Here is a 5,873-nt window from a genome sequence, read left to right on the forward strand (position 1 = left end):
AATCAGTTGCACTAACGCAGCGCGCTTACAAGAAAGTAACAGTATAATTACCTGTTTTGCAATAGTAATCCCTGTAATGATAACAGCAAATCCTTATTTGCCTAGTATCATGTTTTATGTTGTTAATACTCCTAGACTGTAGGGGGAGCTAGAGAGCCAGAGGGAGTTACCTCTGACTAGACTGTGATGGCGAAGCTTTGTTTATGTGGCAGGATGAATGTTATCCCTCGGTCCAACCCACTTTCAGCCTGGCCCATTAGGGGGCGCTAGTATAAATAGTGGCCATTTGAGTGTCTCTGCATCGCTTGCCTGTGATCTCCTTTTTGGTCACCTGACTTCCTCGGTGTGGTAGAGATCGTTTGTGGGTTACTCCTCTAAAGTCTCCATCGCGGCTGGTCGTAGCTATAGAAGCCTCCTCTGAGCTATTCTGCTTACATTCTATGACCCGGCTTACTTGGTATGTAATCAACTTTTGTTACGCTCTCTGCCTTCTATTGTTCTTTTATAGTAATTATTTATTATGTTTCGCAGGAAGAGTGGGCCTTAGTTTTGCGCCAAGCTACGTGAACTGAAGTGCTGCTGTTTTGCCTTGCTGTGCTTTTACCGTCTGTTCCCATTGTGAGAATTCTTCCCTGCTGCTGTCAGCTTTTACAGTGGACGTCGGCGTGGACAACGGCCATATGCATGCCGGTTATCGGAGTCAGCTGGCGTGCATATTGATTGACTGTTAACTTATCGTCGTGTGGACGGCAAGTTGGAGCAGTACGGCGATTCCGTTTGCTCCAGATTTTAGAGTTTTATTCAGATTGTATGTTGTTTTATTGCTTTTTGATTTGTAGTTTGGATTTTCTGTTACACCACTGGTGGGAGGCCCTTTTTCTAGCTGTGGATCACCAGTGTGGTCTTGCAGTTGGGTTATCCCCCGGTGCTACACATTAGTTTGTTGTAATATATTAAAATTTTCTTTGTTTCTTTTATTCAGATGCGGAGTGCCGACGTGGAGGAGACTAGGGTGCCTTGGTGGTGGGATCCCTTGAGTGTACACACCTGCCTTGTTTAGTTTATTAGTGTGAGTGTGTGTGATAGTATGTTGCACTTGTGTTTTGGGTGTGTTTTCTTTCTTTAGTTTGTGTGTGGCATCCCTGCCCCTCCACTGGTAAGCCTCAGCTCTGAATACCTTTTTAAGCATATTTGTATTTGAATATGTATGATTGTGCTTTTATATGGTGTTTTAAATAATTATTAATAAATTGTGAATTTGTTGATCATTGAACCTCGTCTCTGGACTGAGTATAGCGAACCTAAGTGCCTTTCTGGTGATTTAGTGTTACTTTCAGTATTCTCTGGGTGAAATTCCCAGGGTGGCGTTGTCTTTTTTTAAAACTGCAAAGAGTATCTACTTTATATCCCATCCTCGTCTCGCCACATTTACATGTGAACCGCAGTTCGATAAAATACCTTCTCTTCAAGTAATGGTGTCATTCTTAAGAACCCACAACAACATAAAGAAACAATACAATCCCTTACATTACTCGTTACTTGAAAAAAGTAATCGGATTACAGTAACGCGTTACCTGGGGTACATCATCTATAAAAACGTCTTGCAGCCTGCAACCTGTCTGCTCAGATGCAAGCATTTCACTGCATGCTGTACTCAGAAAGAAATTTGAAACAAACAAACAAAAAAGCCAAACTTGCAAACAGTTGTGCCAAAATCTATTTTGACATACTGTCAGGCTGAGTTAGTAAATCAATCCAGATGTTAGTGTAAACAAGTAGAGAAAACGCCTTTTCTTATTTCTTTCTTTCTGCTTTTTTTTTTGTACAAATGCATTCTCACTCTTTTATTTTGAAAAAACAATTATTTTGAAAAGAGGAAATGTGATTTTCTCTCTAAAGTTAGAGAGAGGATCACATTTGGTGTTGATAATTTCATTTGTTTAGAAGCAATATTAGTCCCACCTTCCACGCATAGGACCACCATCACGCATTAGCTAGGTCTTTCACATTTTGAAAGCAAATGAGCTGAACTATCCATCGTTTTGGTGAGTTTTAATGCAGAAAAAAGTGTTATAAACCAGTGTTTGCACTGTTCAAAAGCTGATTTGAAAACTTTAATGTGTTAAGTTAACGGAGCACCTTGCTGTGTTCCCGCCCATAGCTTATCTTGGTGAGTTGAGACCACGTGCTTGCTAAAGAAGTATGCTAGTCTCTTGCTAAATTTGGCATCTTGCTAACGATAATTCACGAGTGTGTTTTTATGGTAGACGGCCTGTATTTGTATAGCGCTTTACTTAGTCCCTCTGGACCCCAAAGCGCTTTACACTACATTCAGTCATCCACCCATTCACACACTGGTGATGGCACGTCACATTGTAGCTGCACTGACAGAGGCGAGGCTGCCAGTGTTCTAGATTAACTGGATTTGGTTTAACTGGTTTTGTTGTTGTGATTTGGTGCTATATTATAGATATATGATAATAATAAAACTGATTTGAATTCAGTAGTTTATTGAAATTAGCCTTCACATTTTCTTCTGTTAATAACTGTTGAAGATGTAATATCTTCTTTTTCTGTTTTTCTTTCTTTGTGGGGGAAGCAGACGCCAAGCCTGACCAAAAGCACATCGTGGATAAAACACAACACCAATATGAAGATTTTTCTTGCTACAAACTCTAGATAATCTCTCACATGAATTTTCTACAGTGATGTATTCTCAAGTCTCAAGCGAGTAAGCTGAATCTGAACCCTGTCTCCTCTCGTTACACTGAGTGACTCAGAAACCTGCTTCCCCGGCCTGACTCCCCTTTTCCCCCACACCACATCTGTATATAGTTTTTTATAGTTGTGTATATAGTTTTTTAGTTGGCGGTGGACCGGCGCCCATTGCGGTGGAAGATCTGGATATGTGTGGGATGAGGTATGAAGTTATTACACCGTCAGTTTCATTACCCTGGGCAGCAATGTTTGTTGGAAGTACTTATGTTTTTGTTTTGTTTTTTCTTTTAATGTATTTTTTTCAGGAGCAGCTGACGCAGGGCATTGTGCCTGTAAGCAATCCCCCCCTCCTCAGGGGGCAACACAACAAAGTAAACCCCATCCCTCACCCCCGCCCAGCCCCAACCCACAGCACAACTGATCAGGTAAACTGACTTCTCAACTGATCAGTTGTACTGTCTCTTGTCCCCCGGGGGGCAAGCACAGAGCTAGCCCCATCCCTCACCCCACCCCAGTCCAAACAAACTTTAGATAATCTCTCACATGGATTTTCATTTCTGCCCCCAACCACCCCCACTATCCCACCTGGGGGGGGGGGGATCCCTCGCACCGGCCCAGCCCAACCCCACATCGACGGCCCAGAAGGACGAAGGAAAAGAAGGCAGCAGGTCCAGAGAGAATCTGCTGCAGGACTGTGCAGAACAGCTTTGTCAGGTGATCCTGTACATCTTACATATTTCTCTCATATTTCATCTTGTGTCAGTACCAAAGAATATTTCCTGCTTCCTTTGAGGTAGTACAGCACGAGTTGTGTGTACAGAAAGTGAGAACATTAAGCTTCTTCCTCATTACCGCACTTGACCTTGAACTGTGTCAGTATTGACTCTTTCAATCCTCTCGCTTTGGTAGGTGAGAAGCCCAGAACTAAGGCTGCCAACATCCAAAGACTGGTGACTCCTCATGCGCTGCAGCGCAAGCGCCGCCGCATGGCTCTCAAGAGACAGTGCACCCAGAAGATCAAGGAGGAGGCCTCGGAGTACAAGCTGCTGGCCAAGAGGATGAAGGTATGTGTTAATCTAGGCCTTTATTCTTAACCAGCTGCTGAGAATCAAAGATCACACTAGTCTGCTTTTGTCGTGTAGCTGAACACTACATTTATTTCTAGTGGTTCAGATCAATGAAGATAATGTGACAAATACATTTCTGGCAGGTGTGATATTTACACGAGTGTTGGAGCGGCTGTATTACATCAAGTGCATTGTGTCTAACAACATATTGTAATTAATTTCCTGACCTTAAATATACTTTTAAGTTGTGATTTAATCGTGAGTCACTTGAAATTTAAAGTACCGGACTGTGTTTTTCAGCAGTGTAGTTCTGAGTTGCCTTGCATGATATAGCTGTAATGGCATTCGGCCGATTATGGGTTGAAAACCTTCAAGGAGCACCTGATGGTGAAATGTTAAGGAGACAAAGTTGGACATGTGGGAGCTGTTTGACTGACACGCATTTGTTCTTGTAGACAGGAGGCCAAGGAGAAGCGCCAGGAACAGATCACCATGAGGCGCCGCCTTCATTCTCTGAGGGCGTCCACATCCAAGTCAGAGTCAGAAGTGAAACGGAATCAAATAAAGTCATGTTTTGCTGAAACAGTGTTGTGCAGTTGTCAGTTATTTTCTCTTCCACATATCCCCCCATGAAGAGACGCATTAGATGATTTTTGTCAGCCCCTTGTGTGTCTACATGAATGTGTATGCAACAGAAACTTTTAGTTAGTGGTGGATAATCTAGAGATACAGCAACAGCCTCAGGTCAGTCGTTGCTATTATGGAGTACTGCAATAGTACTTTTATTTTTTTGATTCTTTGGTATGAGTGAATTCTGGTTCACACTCCGAGCCAGTTGGTGGCGGTAATGGACCACATCGTTGTTTGACAACTGGCAAAACACAGAAAAGGAGGAGGAGGTAACCAATGAGAGGAAATTGTACAAAAAAATGGTAAATGGCCTGTATTTGTATAGCGCTTTACTAGTCCCTAAGGACCCCAAAGTGTTTTACACATTCAGTCATCCACCCATTCACACACTGGTGATGCCAAGCTACATCGTAGCCATCCTGGGGCGCACTGACAGAGGCGATGCTGCCGGACACTGGCGCCACCGGGCCCTCTGACGACCACCAGTAGGCAGCGGGTGAAGTGTCTTGCCCAAGGACACAACGGCCGAGCCGGGGCTCGAACCGGCAACTTTCCAATTACAAGACAAACTGCCAACTCTTGAACCACGATTGCCCAAGACTAAGAGGGGCAGAGGTTTTAGTTGTAGGATCTGGTGTAGAAACCCACTCCCTAACAACACAAGGCTGACGAGACCAGTAATTTTGACCATGGCCTTGGATTGCAGGACAGAACTGTCTTCTGCTGCTAGTCTGCTGCTGCTGCCTTGGAGGAAAAATAAATCTGTGTACCCTATTTTAAGTGTGGGTGTGTTGGTTTTCCTGATGGTCACCATTAAAACTTGTTGCTTTCTTGCACGCAGGCAAGTGACCCACTTAACGTGTTAATGAGCAGTTAAGCAGGTGCACCTAAGTTACCTGATTTTGGTCATTAGGCGTTTTAAAAAGTATTACTGCCATTTGTGGCTTTTTCTGGTGGTAAATTGAATTTATTTGCCACAGACAGTGACTAAATCCAATTTACTCCTAACCCCACTGGCCCTGACGTGAACCTACTTTTAAACTACAGTTAATGGTTATTTTGTCCAAATACAGTAATTACACTGTGTACGAATTTTTTAAACCACAGCTCCATGGTCCCAAAGTCCAACAACCCTACTGGCAACTTTTAATTGGAAAAGGGAGGAGAAGTCAAATGTATTATTATTCACATATTACACAGACTGTGCTGACTGGACAGGCTCAGTGCAGTTCCTGGATTATTTTCAAGCATCATTAAAGTTACAGCATGTAAACTCTCACCATTCTTATCTGTCCTTATTAAAGTCCATAAACTGAACTACGGTAGCTCTGCTAACTCTGGTAATTCTGACTGTAAATCTTTCCTTAATCTCTTTATTTGCTATTTCGACACATGAAGTTACAAAAATGTACTTTGGTAGACAAAAAGAAAACCTTTGTAGACTTTTTGGAGTAACTT

At 42.8% G+C, this 5,873-nt stretch overlaps 1 non-coding gene across 3 annotated transcripts; it reads left to right on the forward strand.

Annotated features, from left to right (window-relative positions):
- Positions 1-205: 205 nt before the first annotated feature.
- LOC101482909 (uncharacterized) lies at positions 206-4,368 on the forward strand. 3 transcript variants are annotated; one of them, XR_013098849.1, is made up of 6 exons: positions 208-457; positions 532-2,045; positions 2,603-2,920; positions 3,024-3,432; positions 3,628-3,782; positions 4,241-4,368. It is a non-coding gene; the product is annotated as an uncharacterized LOC101482909 (transcript). The 3 variants fall into 3 exon arrangements; XR_013098850.1 differs by having other exon boundaries at positions 213-457; positions 532-1,156; XR_013098847.1 differs by having other exon boundaries at positions 206-457; positions 532-2,920.
- The last annotated feature ends 1,505 nt before the right edge of the window (positions 4,369-5,873 follow it).

This window comes from Maylandia zebra, linkage group LG6 (genome assembly GCF_041146795.1).
Source record: "Maylandia zebra isolate NMK-2024a linkage group LG6, Mzebra_GT3a, whole genome shotgun sequence".
Lineage (NCBI taxonomy): Eukaryota > Metazoa > Chordata > Actinopteri > Cichliformes > Cichlidae > Maylandia > Maylandia zebra.